Below are 17,055 nucleotides of genomic sequence, written 5' to 3' on the forward strand. Positions count from 1 at the left end.
AATTTGGTACTGATGGTAAATCCTATGAAAGGGTGTAATACACACAATTTTTGGGAAAAGCTTTTGGACATGCTAAGAGTGATAAATAAGAACACACCTGTGTTAAGAGGCCCTGTGGTAATGCTGCTTCTCAGCTAACACCTGTAAACAGGCTTGAAGCTTGTCACAGCAATGAAACCATAGCAAACCTGGTCTGCAGTGTGGAAGGAACAACTGAGGCACACCACCTCATGGCATTGACAGCTAAATGCCAAAATATCTACACTCTAGAAAACATTAATATCTGCCTTGATTTAACACCATTTCGAAAGGCAGAAGGGTTAACAATGCTGCACAGATACAAAGCAATGCTTTCTAGCACCACAGAGAAGACACACTGGCTAACTTTTGAGATCACGAGACTGATCCACAGTGTTAAAAGATACACATAACTTGACAGAAACACACGTAGGTACCACTGCAACGTTTAGCAATGCTTCAGAGTTGTATTTAAAAACCTAAAGAGGACCTTGGGTACTCTGCCTCCACATTAGTCAGTGACTAACACGCCTGCAGAAAACTATGGGGGGACGTGCGACACTCTGTACCTCAAAGTAGCACCCTGAAACCCCCGTATTCACCATTGTGATATGATTATGATGTGTTTTGTACAATGCATGCCTTGTGAGGTATCATTTGAAAAGACCATCTGTTGACCACTAATATCCTGTTGGATTGTGTGTACCATGATTATATGTGAAGCTATGAAGTATTGCAATATCTGTTACTAACATATGTTGTGAGGTTGGGAGACAACAACCTTTCAGTGGCAACAAAGGACCAGCCAGCCATGTGCTTATGGCCCATTAAAAGGGAGTCCACTCTCCCAGTGGCCATTCCAGAGATTTCTCAGAGAGAGCACATATGCAGTGGAGAATGCTTGACCAATGGGGACTGCCTGATCTGCACGTCACAGCAAGGATCTTTCCAGCAAGCTTGAAGAAAGTATAAAAGAGGGGAAAGTGACATCATCACTTGCTCCCCCCCGCCATCTCAACACTTGGAATAACATCTGGAAGACAAAGACTTTGAACTGGGGTATGGTGGTCCTAGGCTAGAAAGGAAGTCCAGTCTATATATTTAGGAACTGTAACCTGTTTTTACCATCTGTCAGCAGAAGACATTGTTTGATTCAACTCTTACTTAGACTAAAAGTTTAGGATTTAGAATGCATTTACTTTTCATTTTCTAGAGGTAACTATCTCTGAGCTTTATGCCTACCACTTAGAATCACTTAAAATGTATCTTTCTCTAGTTAATAAACCTATTTTATATTTTACCTAAAACAGTGTGTTTTGGTTGAAGTGCTTGGGAAATCTCAGCTCAGTTTACAAAGGCTAGGGGTGTGTCCACTCCACACAGACAGTGGTGGGCTAATGAACTTGCACAGCCCAGGGGAGCCTTGAGCAGTGTAAGATGGTACATACAGTCCTAGGGTGTAGAGATGGAGCTGGGGACAATTGGCGGGAGCCTCTCTACTGATGGTTCATGAGTGACTGGGAAATCATTCATGTAAATCCGTTGGGTGAGTCCCTGCCCGTGGATGTCTGTGTAAATGCAATCCCTGTCAGAGGCGTGAATTTTGACATCATCAGCACAATGTCAGAGGCAGCCCAGGTTGGTGCGTTCAGATACAGCATATTACATTTAGTTGGGCTCTTTCTGGGTGCAAACGAAAGTTTTGTTTTCAACAAGTAAAATCCCTAAACAGTCTTGATCCTGGTGTGTGCGAGTGTGTGAGATACAAGTGCTCTCTGATTTGAGTCATTACTGCAACTCTATATAATGTATATTCTTTTTCTTCCATTGTTCTTCTTGAAACTGCTTTTTGATCAAACTGCAGAAAACTAAAAGCACTTGGCATGTGTGGAGCTGGGAATAAAGGGTTTTAACAGATAATTTACTCTGCAGGATGGATCCATTTTAAATATTACTGTTATTACGGCCTTCTGATGCTCTGATGTGTGCATCAGCACCAGAACAGTTAATGTTTCTTTAAATTATGTTATTAAAGTGTTCACACCTAGTGAATTATTCCTCCCATGAGTACATGTGCATGAAATCAGAAAAAAAGATTGCAGAGGAGAATCACACTTCATACATATTCTAATTTACTCACAAAATAGGCTCTCTCCCAAATGCATCGATATTATTTGTTTTAAAAACACAAAAGAAAAAAATAACAATCCCATGAGTGCCATTAAATTCAAAATACTGTTTCCTTCATTATGATGATTTCTGTAAAAGAGCATAAGGATTTAGCATACCTTCTCCCACCCCAGTGTATGCACACAACTTATACAGGACACTCCAAGTAGCAGGTGCAAATAGGGTCAATCCAAACCTCTGATCTGGACATACTAAGACTTTGGGAAAGTGTTGTGGCTCTGCACCCTATGGCTTGGTTCGGTTGTAGCAAGACATGATCCCACCGATGTTGATTGTTGTATGATAAGCTAGAAAAATATTAGTGATATGTTATTGCCTACACGTCGCAGTTAAGATCAGGGCCCCATTGTGCTAGGCACTGTGTGAAAAACACAGACACTCTCTGCTCTGAAAAGATTACAGCCTAAATAGGAAAGATAGACAAAAATGGAAGTGGAAACAGAGAAAGTGTCTTGCCCAAGGTCACACAACAAGTCAGTGGCAGATCCAGGACCCTGCTCTCCTGATTCCCAGTCCAGTGCTCCGTCCACTAGCTCATGCTGCCTCTAAAATAAGATGTGGTAAATGAGTTATTCTGGGGTCTATCTCCTGTCCTTGAATGGAAAGAGACCCATCAATGAGAGCTGGATGAAATATTCTTAGTGAAAGGTTCCACTATGAAATTTGCTTATTCTTGCATTTTAAAAATGCAGCATTTTAGGGCTATTTCACAGTTACAAAGGTCTTTGGCATATATATTTTCATTGTTTGTTGAATGAGAATTGCATGACGTGTAGTGAACGAGAAGGCACGGTAGCTTCTATTTTTTCCCTGAAAATCAGGAGAGCTGGGTTCTAATCCCATTTCATATAACCAAAAGGGAATATTATGATCATTTAGTTTGACCTCCTACCTAACACAGGCCATTCAATGTCATCCAGCAATTCTTGCATCTAGCCCCACAACTTGTGGTTGTAATACTGTATTTCTATGTGAGCTTGGGCAAATCACTTCAACGCTTTTAGCCTCAGTAAAATGTGGTCAGTGATGCTGACCTGCTTCATGCTGGTGTTGTAAGGTACCACAAAATGAGGTTTGTTCAAAGTAATAAAATCAATCAGAGGTGGGAAGAGAACTTGTGGATTTCTGTCTTCTTGTCTGTGCTCAGTTCATTAGACTGTTCTGCCTACAAAGACTCAAGCCATGCTGAAAATTCAGACATGAGGATTTTTAACTCATACTGGCTCTTCAGTTTTCTATGGGTTTCTGTCCTAAAAAAAACCAACAAAATATAAACAAACAAAACCCACAAAACGAACAAAAGATGCCCAGCTTCCCAAAAATGACAAGGCCATAAAAATACATGAAACACATTAATGAAACAAGGTCAATGAAAATTCATGCAAAAATTGTCATCAGTTTCACTCGTCTATTGATCTCAAAGGAATCTTCCGTCCCTAACTACTAAGATCTTATTGCCATAATTTGATTTTAAAAATATTTATATAATAGTATATTGTGTGCAACTGTTGATCACATGTAGGGGCCATATGGGGAGAAGGGCATTGGTCTTTGGCTAGAGTAACGAACATCCAGCAATTCTGCTGCTGTGGCGTCTCCCAGGCTTTTGGCACAATCCATCCGTACCTTGCACTTGTAGAGTTCCAGCATGGGTAATGGGAGAAGACCTCAAGACTATATAAGTCTAATATTCAGGGTATACAAAAATCATTTAGACTCTGATCCCCCCAGGGGATCCATCTATTGCAGTGGTTCCGAAACTTTAACAACCTGGGAACCCCTTTCACTAAAATGTCAAGTCTCGCGAACCCCCTCCTAAAAATGAACATTTCCAGGGATTTTCTCCTTTACCTGAATATAAATAATAAAAGCAGTGATCTTGCAAATATAAAATTTGTTTTATGACATGCTTATTAAACACTATTTATTATTTATAATGACAGTATTTTTATTACATTATGAAAACCGCTACACCCTTCCAAGATCTCACTTTCGCATCTTGTATCACTTTGAATAAGCCTGTTATAAGACAAGGCTCCTAGGTTTCATCAAGGAGTATCAGATGTGAAACAGCATGAAGGTATTTAAGAAGCCAACTCAAAGAATTCCTCCTACACAAGCATTCAGGTCTTGAGCAGTCCACGCAAACAACACATGTTACAACAAAGCTTAAACTTGTTCTTCATAATAATTTAAAAACAATACTAGCTGCTTATTTAATTTTAAAAACAGCAAAAAATATCCACCTCCCTTTCCATTTCTTATAAGGAGCCTTGAAGTTTAAATCATCCAATGAAGTGAGCTGTAGCTCATGAAAGCTTATACTCAAATAAATGGGTTAGTCTCTAAGGTGCCACAAGTCCTCCTTTTCTTTTTGAGAATACAGACTAACACGGCTGCTACTCTGAAACCTCTCAGTGTGACAGACATGCTTGCTATGATTTGCTTAGTTCTTGAAAGTCCAAGGGCTCTGAGCCGCTGGCCCTGTGCTGCCCAGGCCCCCTAGGGACAGCTCTGTCTGCCATTAGGGAATTTTTCCCCGAGAACCCCCTGTAACATTTCACAAACCCCAGTTTGGGAACCACTGATCGATTGTAATGTGATGGACCAGTTAAGCAGGGAACTATAGCTCCCATCATTTCCCCTCCCCACTGCAGATCCCCTTTCCTCTGGCCAGGTAGCGGAGAAAGACCCTGAACCAGGGCATGGGTGGGCTCTGTCTTTGGGGAAGCGATGGCCCCAGGGCTGGTCAGGAGCAGCAGAGAGAAACCCCCGGGAATTGTATGCAAAGCTGCTTGTGGAACAGGCTGAGAGTGCTAGATGTGGCAGCAAGGTGCAGCTCTGGGTGGGACTTATGGGGAAGCAGCAGCAGCTGGGCAAGGAACCAGTGCAGAGGGGACCCGGTGAGAGACACTAACTAAGCATGGCTTAGAAACCTGCAAGCGCCTGTTTGTTAAATAGAGACTGGACTGGAGAGAGCACCCCAGGCACTAGGCCTGAAAAGCCCTGACTCTCAGTTGGACTGCCTCAGGGACCCCCACCAGAACCACTGTTTCTCACCTTGAGCTGCAAGTGTTTAAGCCCCTGTACTTACAGTATTTGCAACTTATTCCTTTCCTGGCAGCCTGCTAACATACCCTTTTCCCTTAGCCATGTGTCTGGGTAATTATTGGGACTCCCCACAGTGAGCATCTAGGAGGCCTTGCTGCTGAAGCAGGTACAGTGGTTGCCTCTGACTCATGGTAAACCTGGTAAGTTATTGGCTGCTTTGGGGTTTTGCTGCTCCAGGACTGAGCCGCCCCAATACTTACAGTAAACTTTTTGGGGGCAGGGACCATCTTTTTGTTCTCTTTTTGTACAGCGCCTAGCACAATGAGGTCCTGGTGCACAACTGGGACTCCTAGGTGCTACTACAATACAACTTAATAATACATGGACCAATGATGTACAGAAGTAAGGATCTGCTTGGGGAGATCCCTGCGCAGAATGGGGGAGGGAGCTGAATCTAGAGATGTACTGGTACTCGCTGAGAGCTGTTCAGTTATTATTGTTTATTATATTATTTTTATCATAGCGGCCAGAGGGCTAAAGCAGGCCCTTGTGATAACATCATGAGAGTTGGCAACGTTGCTGCAAATACACAAGACACTAGTGAGTTAGAGTTAGTCGAGCTTCTTTTGTGTGTTATATTCATGCTTGGCCAAGCGGACGTTGTTTTCTTGTTCTAATGAACATTTGGTGGGACAGGTACCTCCCAGCTCTGTCTAAGTAACGGCAAGTGTGACTGAGGAGCACTTTCGGGAAGCTGATATTTAATCTGATTTGTTTGGGTTTTTTTTTAAAAAAGCTTGACAATGAAAGGCTCAATCCACAGTAGAATTCTTCCCCTTGCGCCTGTACCTGACCCTTCTTCAAACTGTCTATTAACCCAGCACACTTAATTCCAATGCTATGTTCAGGGAACTGAGCAGCTGGTGATCAGAACACATTTTACTAAGGCCATCCACTGAGACTGTCATAAAAGGCCAGGCAAGAAGTTCCATCCCAGTGCCACGTGTAATGCATTTCAAATGGATTGCTTTTTAAGTTTGCTATTTAATGCGTCTGTTTTATTTTAAAAGATGCTACGCTTGCTTAACACACTTACTTTGTGACCAGGTTGTATAAGTCCACATGATACGTAATTCAATAAAACAAAATGTGATCATCACTGTGTGATTGTTTTCATGGTTTTGCTGGGATTCCACTCCTGTGGCAATGAAAACTGGTGTTTACCATCCTGTAAGCCAGGCAGATAAAGCGGAAAAGAAAATAAGATGTAGCTGATGTGTTTTAGGTCTGACCTGGTTCTGGTATCTTTTTGCTCCTGCATATGCTGGCTTTGCAGACATAGCAGCCGAGATTCTAGGCTAGGCCTGTTATGGGGGCTTATTCCTTCACCCACTTACTTCCCTGGTCCTTCTCGCATGAACAGAGAGCAACAATACCCGAAGTCCAACGGTGCAAACAATTTGATGTTTATTGGGGTGAACTTACAGCAAGCATGATTCCAGTTTCCTTCCTTAGTGTCCCCCTTCCCAGCTCTGACACCACAGAGCCTTACACCTGTGTTCCTGTTCCCATTCCTGCCCTTAGCCAAACATGATTCCAATTTTCTTACCCCCATTCCCTGTTCCCGTTTCCCCTCCCCACACCCACCCCCCCACTTCCTGATTGACTGCAGACTATATAGTAAAACTTGAGTTCCGCTTAGCTATACCTTAACCAATCATTTTCCTGAAATTTAACTAACCAATCCTAACGTATTATAACGTGACTATGTAACCAATTATATCCTACCACCTTAATTAGTTTACACCCAGCAAAATTAATTATACAGCAGACAGAAACAATCACAGGACCAGACAGAGACCATGCAAATAAACAATAGCAAAGTGGGAACTATAATGACAAAACAATACAGAAGTGAGGATTTCACAACTACATCTATTGATAAGTGACAGGTTTCAGAGTAACAGCCGTGTTAGTCTGTATTCGCAAAAAGAAAAGGAGTACTTGTGGCACCTTAGATAAATTGGTTAGTCTTTAAGGTGCCACAAGTACTCCTTTTATTGATAAGTGAGTTCTTGCCAGACAGGATGCTATCAAACGAAGTTTCCTTTTACGTTTTCTAGGCACTTCCCTTTCTCTGGAGGCGATAGGCATTATCAGGACAGGATTGTATTCCTAACAGCTCAATAGCACCTTCTTTCAATGTGACCAGCTTGGGATGTGAGGATGTGACCTGTCGCTTCCCAGCTTATGGCTGCCTCTGCTGCTTAGCCAAAGGTCTTAGCCTAAGAATAGGGCCTCAGACTGTCACAGTAAGAGAAGGCCCTTACACCGGCAGACAGTGATTTTGATTCTTTTATATCCCTATAACTAGCCAAGTGATAAGAATACACCTAAATTCTTAAAATACAGGCCTTTGCAGACAGGCCTGAATATCTATATCCTAACAAGGCCTGTTAAAAGTGCAGCACACAACTTGCAGCCCTTGGGGTGGAAGGTCTCTCTGCCTCTATTGCGCCCTGTCGATTCTGGACTGTGCTGGGAACTGTATATGTCAGGCGGCTGCTTTAAATGAAAGCAGGCCATACGAGGCTGCCCAGAGGATGCAGCACCACCCAGGCACCCTGTTGCCCTCTGCATATACCTTGTGCCCTAGCTCCTCTCCCAACAGACTCCTTATGCTGGGGTTTGTGACAGGGGCCTATGCAGGGCAGCTGACAGCTGTCCTATGCAATGCCTGTGCTAGGAAGTTCTTCCCCAGCTGTCTATAAGGCCAGAGCAGGAAAGAATCCTTCCCAATGTGCTTTGTAGGAAAGGGTTACAAACAGAACGCTGCTGAGACAAGGTGTGTGAGGCAATATCATTTACTGGACCAACTTCTGTTGGTGGAAGGTACAAGTTTTCAGGCTACACTGGGCTCTTCTTCTGTACGATCTTACGCATATATTGCATAAATTACAAACTAATACTTTGTTTGATTTACTTTTAGCTCAAATTAAGAGAACACAGTCCCAGGAAAGCAGAATAGTCTCCAGGAGTGCGTGTGTTCTGGGTAAGTGTCTGCTTTGAAAAGTGCACAAAATGGCCTCCAGCCTCTGCAGCCGACAAGGTCCTTTAGGGTTACCAGGCATCCAGTTTTCGAACGGAACGCCTGGTTGAAAAGGGACCCTGGTAGCTCCAGTTGGTGCTGCCGACTGAGCTGTTAAAATCCAGTAGATGGCACAGCGGGGGCCTGGGGCTAAGGCAGGCTCCCTGCCTGCCCTAACTCCGCACGGTGCCCAGAAGCAGCCGCCAGGTCCCTGCAGCCCCATGGCGCATGGGCGGCCAAGGAGGCTCTGCACGCTGCCCCCGCCCCCAGTGCCTCTCCACTGCTCCCATTGGATGGGACCATGACCAGTGGGAGCTGCGGGGGCGGAGCCTGCAGGCACGAGTCATGGTAAGTGTCGCTGGGACCCCCCCCAATACCACAACCTTCTGTCCCAGCCCGTTGCCCTCTCCCGCACCCCAAACCCATCATCCTCAGTACCACTCCAGAGCCCACATCCCCAGCCAGAGCCCTCACCCCCCTCCCATACCCTTGTCCCAGCCCAGTGAAAGTGAGTGAGGGTGGGGGAGAGCAAGCGACGGAGGGAGGGGGGATGGAGTGAGAAGGGCCGGGGCCTCAGAGAAGGGGCGGGGTAGGGGTGTTCGGTTTTGTGCCATTTGAAATTTGGCAATCTTAAGGTCCTTAGGGAATATGTAGATGGAGGGTGAGGTTTTCAAAGGCACAAGGCATTTATACACCTGTTCCATTGAAAGTCTGCAGAAGCTAGGTGCCTATCTGTCCTTTTGTGCTTCTGAAAATCGAATCTGTAGTACACAGAGAGATTTAAGAGTTACATAGCTGCATACACCAAAGTTTTCCACTAAAGTTCATATGGCAACATGTTAAATTTGAATCAGTAATTGTGCTTCATCAGGAAAGTGTAAAGCATCAGAATGAACTTTAGCTAGGTTACCCAGTAATTACTAACTAGTCTATTCACTCCTTCCATTTACCCATGATGATTATTGCACTTACTGTAGTTCTTTTTCCTTTTTTCTGCCTCTCATAGGCATGGTAGAGGAAAACACCATGAAAATTATTTTATGGGTGGATTTAGACAATGGAGATTAGTCATTGCTGCATTCTTTGCACATGCAAAATTTCCATTGGCTTTACTGGGGTTAAACACACACATGGGCTGTGTGATTAAGCCTTTCCTAAATAATTGTTTCTGTCAGCTTTACAAGAATTGAAATATTTTTTAGCTTTGATTTAAAACTTTCACTGTTTTTCACAGCTGGAAAAGCAATTTCAGTGCCTTCATGGATGAAGGGGCACAGAATGAACCTGCTGCTGCTTTCCCAGGTAAACTCAGAGTCTTGCACCTGGTGAAATCCTATATTTTTCTGGGATTATTCTTTGGTATTTAAACTAAGGGAATAGGAGAGGGCAGCTAGGAGAATGGAAATTGAAATATAGAACCAATTTACCACATGTATAGCTGTCAATATTTCTAATTATTGAATCGCACTTCTAACAATAGTCTGTTTTACTATTTTATCTGCATCTCCTGGAATTATCTTTTTACCTGAGGAAAGATAAGCTTCATCTACCCCTGTCATGGCAGATAGAGTTGGAACAGGTCTATATGTCATAATTACAACCTAGTCTAGTAACTCAGATTTACCACTCTATTGCAAATAGACCCAGTCTCTGGGACCCATGTGCTTCAAAGCCAGCTAGGTCTGGGGATAGTCTAGTCCCTGTTTCTAGCTCTGGGACTCCAGGACATGATCCTAAGACCAGACATCTTCTCTAATTTCTGTCCTGGGGACATGAGATGCTACCATGCAGACCCCAAAGCCAGTGCTTCAGCCCCTCGTCCCAAGTCCCCGAGTCTCTTACATATGCTCCTTCAGCATTCCAGGTAGGCTGTGGGCACTCTAGGCTTCTAGATCGGGGTGGCCAACCTGAGCATGAGAAGGAGCCAGAATTTACCAATGTACATTGCCAAAGAGCCACTGCAATATGTCAGCAGCCCCACATCAGCTCCCCTACCCTGCTCCCGGCACCTCCCGCCCACCTGCAGTCCTGCCAATCAGCACCTCCCTCTCCCTCCTTGCACCTCGCAATCAGCTGTTTTGTGGCATGCAGGAGGCTCGTGGGGGGGGAGTGGGAGGAGCAAGGGCATAGCAGGCTCAGGGGAGGGGGCAGGAAGGGGTGGAGTGGGGGCAGGGCCTGGGGCAGAGCAGTGAGCACCCTCCGGCACATTGGGAAGTTGGCGTCTTTAGCTCCAACCCTGGAGTCGGTGCCTATACAAGGAGCCGCATATTAACTTCTGAAGAGCCGCATGTGGCTTAAAGCCACAGGTTGGCCACCCCTGTGCAAGATGAACCCTTTCGACACAAAGTGGTAGGAAAGGAAAGAGGGATTTCGTAACCCAAGTCACTTTACTCTTAAAGCACTCAAGAGCTGCAGATCCCAGAAAACAACAAAAGAGCAAGGCCGCACCCTCCCGTCCTCTGAGCTCATCCCTTCTGTGAGTTCAGGATTTATCAATGCTTCAGCCTGGGCAGAGTCCACCATGCCCTCTCTCTCCTGCAAGCCATTCTTATGCGTGGTGGTGGTCGGCCACTGCATACAGCAGAGCTCCATTGTAAATCAGGGCCACAGTTTCTGAGCTATGTGCTCAAGCTGAAAAGCTCCAGACAAACCAGACATACTTGTGCCTCCCCCCCCTTGCAAACCACTGGGGTGGCAAAACCATTGTTCCATGGAGTGGCCCAGTAGAGAGTCGATGGCTCTTAGTGGTGGTCCTTCAGTGAGAAATAAAACCTTACCCAGGCAGGGCAGCTGTCTGGAATGCAGAGTAAATGTCTGCCTTTGAGCTAGTCTGAATTAACGTGACCACACTGCCAGTATTTCAGCAAAGATACAAAACAGATTTCACAGTGTGGTAGATTCATATCCCATTCCATCACAGTCATCTAGTCCAGCATCTTGCAAGTGTAGAATTGTTCCCTATAGAATACTTGTTCATGCTTTGTGAAGCCTGGTATTAAAAGCAACTGATTCTACTCCCATTAAAGTCAATGGGAGCAAGATTAGGTACAATGTCTCTGGGTAACTTTTTCAGAAGTGCCTAAATTACTTAGGAGCCTAAGTCCTGGAAATATTTTACCCTCTAAGTTTTAGCCTTCCTTTCTCTATATAGCCTTTTAGCAACAAATCAAAAAAGAACTTTCTTGCTTCATTAAAAATATGAACTTTAAAGTTTTCCAGTACAAAACTTTGCATTTCTATAACATCGAGTGATCTCAAAGCACTTCACAAAGTTAGGGAATAGATTATATCTATTTAATAGATTGGAAAACTGAGGCTCAGATAGTTTGTCTTGATCTCACTGGGAGTCATGGGTGCTCTAAAAATCAGGCCACTTATATTTAGGTGTACAGATTTGGGTCTTATTTTAGTGACCCAACTTTGAAAATGTTGGCCTACAACAGTGGCTCTCAACCTTTTTTGACTACTGTACCCCTTTCAGGAATCTGAGTTGTCTTCAGTACCCCAACTTTCACCTCACTTAAAAACTACTTGCTTACAGAATCAGACATAAAAATACAAAAGAGTCACAGCATGTTGTTACTGAAAAATTGCTTCCTTTCTCATTTTTACCATATAATTACAAAGTAAATCAAATTGGAATAGAAATGTTGTATTTGCATTTTAGTGTATAGTGTATAACGCAGTATAAACAAGCCATTGTCTGTGTACTGACTTCGTTAGTGCTTTTAATGTAGCCTGTTGTAAAAGTTGTTAAATATCTAGATGAGTTGATGTACCCCCTGGAAGACCTCTGTGTACCGCTGGTTGAGAACCACTGGCCTACATGACCTGCCTAAACTCACACAGCCAGTCAGTGGCAGAGAAACCCAGTAGTTCTGACTAGAGGTGAGTGAATAATTGATTTTTCTGGGTTATTTTTTTATTTGTCAAAATTTGAATTCAAAACACTGTTTTAAAATGAAAACTCAAAATGAAACTTTTCCATTTTTTACAATTTTTTTCATATTTTCTTCTTGGCCAAAATTATTCATTGAATTTGACCTGCATTTGTGAATACTTTTGCAGCACTGAAAATGCTTTTTTAAATAAAAAGTATTTTACAAAAAAGAAAAGAAAACTGCCCAGCTCCACTCCTGACTTCCAGTCCTCAGCTCCAAGTAACAGAAAAGACTTCCACATTTTTAGAAGCGTACAGACTAATAAAGCAACACTGACTGCTTCTGGTGTCATTTATGGTGTGGTAAAAGTATGCAACTACCTTTTATCTTTTTTAAACAAATTAAATACACCCCTTTGTTACAATCACAATAAAATTATCTCCAACATGCCACAGGCATCCAAGTAAGGCATACAGTTATACAATGTAAGGCTATAATGATATTAAGGAAGGTTTGTACCATTTCCCAGGCTCCTTGCAATCATTATCTTCAGAGTGGATTCATTTGGTAGCATTTTATGTTCCCACTACAATCTTTGCCATGGGAAAGTATCCGAATTCGAATAGCCGGCACACTCTGTTAAAAACGATATACTCCTAATGGACTTATAAACACAGACTTTAACCGTTTAAATAGTCTGTATCCATTCCAGCTCTCTCTCCTTAGAGAGTGTGGAAGAGGTAAATGGGGGACAATGAGAATGGAAAAAGCAAAAAGCCAAGCACTTTAAAGGTAAAATGAGGTAGCTTAAAGGAAGGACATGTGTCTGGAAATTTGGACTCAGGAGACCTGGATTCCACTACTTATTTCTGCAATGACTCTGTGATCATAGATGAGTCTCTTAGACCAGCATTGTCAAATTGAATTAGACATTTATATTCATATTGAGACATCTAAGTAAAAGTGACCTGGATTTTGCATCTCTCATTGTGATCAGGTCGCTCAACCTCTCTGGGCGACATACTTCAAAATGATTTTTCAGTGAAAAATGGCTTTTGCTTCTGCTTTTCTTTTTTTGTGAAAAGGGTTATTTCTGTCACAAGAGAGTCTGTTTTCAATTATATTTTTGGGGTTTTCATCAAAGAACCAGAAAACTCATAAACCTGATTTTGTTCTTTTTGTTTTGTTTAGCTTGTGTTTGTTTCAGCAGCCCAAATATAAAAATCTTGACCAAAAATAAAGGGGAAATGTTCACTATTTCATTTCTGGATGAAAGCCCAAAATGTTTTGATGAACATTTTTGATGAAACCAAAAACATTGTCAAAATTATAGGAACAAAATAACCTTCCATGACCAGCTCTACCTGTGCCTCCAAATCAAAGGGGAATACGTACTTACCACTACACAAGGCAGTCTAGAGATTATCCCAGAATGGTTTGTAGATGTTTTGAGATCTTCAGATTAAAGCTGCTATGCATGTGAAATGTGAAATATGAATGTGAATCAGCATCACATTATTATTGTTTTATAAGAGCATATTGCTACTGAAGATGCTTTACATTATTTATGGGAAATGTGGATAGTGGAATAGTGAGTGCCTGATTGCTAACCGTCAGTGCTTTAACATTTCCCCCGCTGTTTGTATGTTTCCTGGGTATAGAAGGAATTAAAGGATTCAACTCAACTCAGCCTAAGAAAGTCATTAATTTAAAAACAAACAAACTTGCAACTCATTTAATTTAGGTTTTCTAAATACTTTCTTCTGCGTGTGGTTTAGAGATTCTCTCCATTGACTTCAGCACCACATAGGGATGCTCATCCTAAGAGCCATAAACAAAAGAAGACAGATGTGTGGAACATGTGCATGTGAAGGAGGTAGTCTCCATAGCAACAATAACCATGCCAAAGCTCTCAGAACACTGGCCCTGTACACAGACATGCTGCTTAGTCATTCATGGAAGTTGAGATGGAGAATCTGATCAGAATTTATTGCAATAGGTGAAAGCAGGCCAGATGTTGACAAATTCCTTTTGTCCAGCTTGCCAGCCACCTCAATTGTGTTGGAAGAGTTGACTGCATTTCTGGATGGGGTTTAAAACTCAAAAATAGATAATTTTTCAAGTTTTCTTGACAGCAGCTTTGCTATAGAGTCAAACTCAGTTCTGAAAGTAAAAGAAAAGAAAACCTGGAAAGTCTCCAAGTATATATAAGGTTGTTATAAAGAGGGGATGGGGTTGATAAATTGTTCTCCTTATCCACTAAGGACAGGACAAGAACTAATGGGCCTAAATTGCAGCAAGGGATATTTAGGTTAGACATTAGGAAAAACTTCCTAACAGTAAGGCTAGTTAAGCACTGGAACAAATTACCTAGGGAGGTTGTGGAATCTCCATCAATTGAGGATTTTAAAAATAAGTTAGATAAACATCTGTCAGGCATTGTCTAGATAATACTTAGTCCTGCCTTAGTGCAGGGGACTGGACTAGATGACCTATCAAGGTTCCTTCCAGTTCTATATTTCTATGATTTGCTCTTTAAATACAGGTTTCAGAGTAGCAGCCGTGTTAGTCTGTATCCACAAAAAGAACAGGAGTACTTGTGGCACCTTAGAGACTAACACATTTATTTGAGCATGAGCTTTTGTGGGTTAAAACCCACTTCATCGGATGCATGCAGTGGAAAATACAGTGGGAAGATATAGCTATATAGCTATATAGATATAGATATATATCATGTTCTCTGTGTATATATATACACATACACAGAGAACATAAAACATATGTTATATAAAACATATATATATATATATGTGTATATATATACACATACACAGAGAACATAAAACAATGGGTGTTATCATACACACTATAATGAGAGTGATCAGTTAAGGTGAGCTATTACCAGCAGGAGAGAAAAAAAAACCTGTTGTAGTGATAATCAAGATGGGCCATTTCCAGCAGTTGAGAAGAACGTGTGAAAAACAGTCGGGGGGGGGAAATAAACATGGGAAATAGTTTTACTTTGTGTAATGACACATCCACTCCCAGTCTTTATTCAAGCCTAAGTTAATGGTGTCCAGTTTGCAAAAAGACTCCAACGAGAGACTGTTGAATTGGAATTAATTTGTAAACATTAAATTAGGCTTGAATAAAGACTGGAAGTGGATGGAGCTATCTGTAACTTATTTTCACTCCTCCCCCCTCCCTCCCTTCATCTTCCTTTTCATTTAAATTCAAAGTAGTATCCAGACAAGAAGTAGAAGGTCTTTGTTTTTACTATTAATACCCAATACTCCATTTTCCAAAGTCTTGAATAGGTTCAGAATTGACTACTTTCTACTGATTTTAAATTTTCTGGCCCAGCTGAAAGTGTGCTCAGGTCTAAATACAAATGCTAAGGTCTCTATTAATGGGATCTTCTAGGTGAATCAATAACCCCTGAACCTCCTTTTACAAGTGCAGTATTAATTACTAGCACAGAGGTAAGATTAAGTATATATGTTAAAAGCAGACTTCCATTGGCTGAGACTTCCTTTCCAAAACAGAAATCCCTCTGAAATTTACTGAAAGCAAAGTTGTAATCTTGCTCTCTCTGTATTCAAGTCCCTTCTAAAGGCTCAATTCTGCTAAGCCAAAAGGAATTGATTAAAACAATCTGTGAAGTTTAATAACTGCATTGCACTTCCTAATCACCCATTCTTTTCTATTTCATTGTAAAGTTCTCTGTTCTGTGGACACTTACTACAGCAGTTGTGTTTGCAATGGGACTACTCCTGTTACTAAGCAGAGCTGTGTGAATAACAGATGCTTTGGTTTGCTGGCAGTTACAAAAAAAAAGGGGGGAATAAAAGTTGGGGTTCAAACAAAAAAAAAAGGGTTTTAAATTTTCGATGAATCAAACAGTACAAAAAAAAAGGTTTTGGGTGGAACTAAACATTTCATTTTAATTTTTAGCATTTTAAACATGTTTTTGTTTTTAAATAAAATGAAAGAAAATTAAAAAAGAACAAAAAAGGCATTTTACATCAAAACATCAATATGGTTCATTTTGAAAATATCAAAATGAAAAGTTTCAGTTTTGTTTTAAATTGCTTTTAAGGGTCCCACTCCCCGCAAAAGAAAAACATCAGCAAAATCAACAGTAATTCACAGAATGTTTTTGTGTCACCAAATCTGCATTTTTGGTCAAAGAAAAGTTTCAGTGAAAAAATGTCACCCAGTTCTTTTAATAAGCACTATGCCTACTAGTTCTTATTTGCAGAATAAGGCCTTTTAAACTGAGAACACATCAGGGCGGGGGTACCATTATTTTGTGTGTTGCACAAATCATAAATGATACAAATACTGTAATCCAAACTCTGCACTGGAAATGGCCATCATGAAACACATTAGGGAACAGAAACTAAACCACGTGACTTAGGCAACCTTTAGTGACTTTAGTATAGGATCAGGTTGTCAGTACATGCTGGCAACATTTTCACAAGTGGCTCTCTCAGAAGTGTTCCACATTGGTCGGTGGTGAATGCAGCATTCCCTGGGCAAAATCCCCTCCCATACCACCCCATCAGCAAAATCTATCACTCTTCCTCCACGCCCACAAAAAAATCTCCATGGATACATACCTTTTTACTTTCTCAAAGAATCCATCAATTCTATAGGCCTCCCTTTCCCAAATCCATCAGTCCCTCTGCCACCGCTCCACCTTGTGGGGTGAGAGCACATTTCTCCTCAGTCTGATGGAGGGACAACAGCTCTTGAGGTTCCCTCCCCAGTACCAGACATTTAGACCTTGCAGCTCACTTCTCTCCTCTGCCTGCCTGCTCAGGT

At 41.9% G+C, this 17,055-nt stretch overlaps 1 long non-coding RNA gene across 1 annotated transcript in view; it reads right to left on the reverse strand.

Moving 5' to 3' along the window:
- LOC142070726 (uncharacterized) overlaps positions 1-13,717 on the reverse strand; it is a 49,277-nt gene extending 35,560 nt beyond the window's left edge. The window contains exon 1 of the long non-coding RNA XR_012666678.1: positions 13,628-13,717. This is a non-coding gene — a long non-coding RNA (uncharacterized LOC142070726). The remainder of the gene's footprint in view (positions 1-13,627) is intronic.
- Between the last annotated feature and the right edge of the window lie 3,338 nt (positions 13,718-17,055).

The sequence above is a fragment of the Caretta caretta genome, chromosome 2 (genome assembly GCF_965140235.1).
Source record: "Caretta caretta isolate rCarCar2 chromosome 2, rCarCar1.hap1, whole genome shotgun sequence".
NCBI classification, from domain to species: domain Eukaryota; kingdom Metazoa; phylum Chordata; order Testudines; family Cheloniidae; genus Caretta; species Caretta caretta.